Below are 543 nucleotides of genomic sequence, written 5' to 3'. Positions count from 1 at the left end.
CTCATTAACAACCTGCGATATGCAGATGATACAATCTTGCTTGCTGAAAGTGAAGAGGACTTAAAATGATTACTGATGAAGACCAAAGACCACAGCCTTCGGTATGGATTGCATCTCAATGTAAAGAAAACAAAAATCCTCTCCACTGGACCAGTAAACAACATTCTTATCAAGGGAGAAAAGATTAAAGTTGTCAAGGACTTCATTCTTCTTGGATCAACTATCAACTCTCACGGAAACAGCATTCAAGAGATCAAACCACATATTGCATGAGGCAAAACCTTATATAGGATTGTTATAAGTCAGAATTGACTCAATGACAGTGATTGAGTAATCGTGGATGATATAAATGATATTGTTTCATATGTTCTGCATTATGTTGGGTCACCTTTCTTTGTAATGAGCATAAATATGTACTTCTTACAGTTGGTTGGTCATGTCGTTGTCTTCCCATATTTTTGGCCTAGATTACTGAGTGTGCCCAGCATTGCACCAATTTGTTGAAATTTTTCCATTAACAGCCTCTCAATTCCTGGAGACTTG

This window comes from Chrysochloris asiatica, unplaced genomic scaffold (genome assembly GCF_000296735.1).
Source record: "Chrysochloris asiatica unplaced genomic scaffold, ChrAsi1.0 scaffold00027, whole genome shotgun sequence".
Classification (NCBI taxonomy): domain Eukaryota; kingdom Metazoa; phylum Chordata; class Mammalia; order Afrosoricida; family Chrysochloridae; genus Chrysochloris; species Chrysochloris asiatica.
This window is presented reverse-complemented; position numbering follows the sequence as displayed.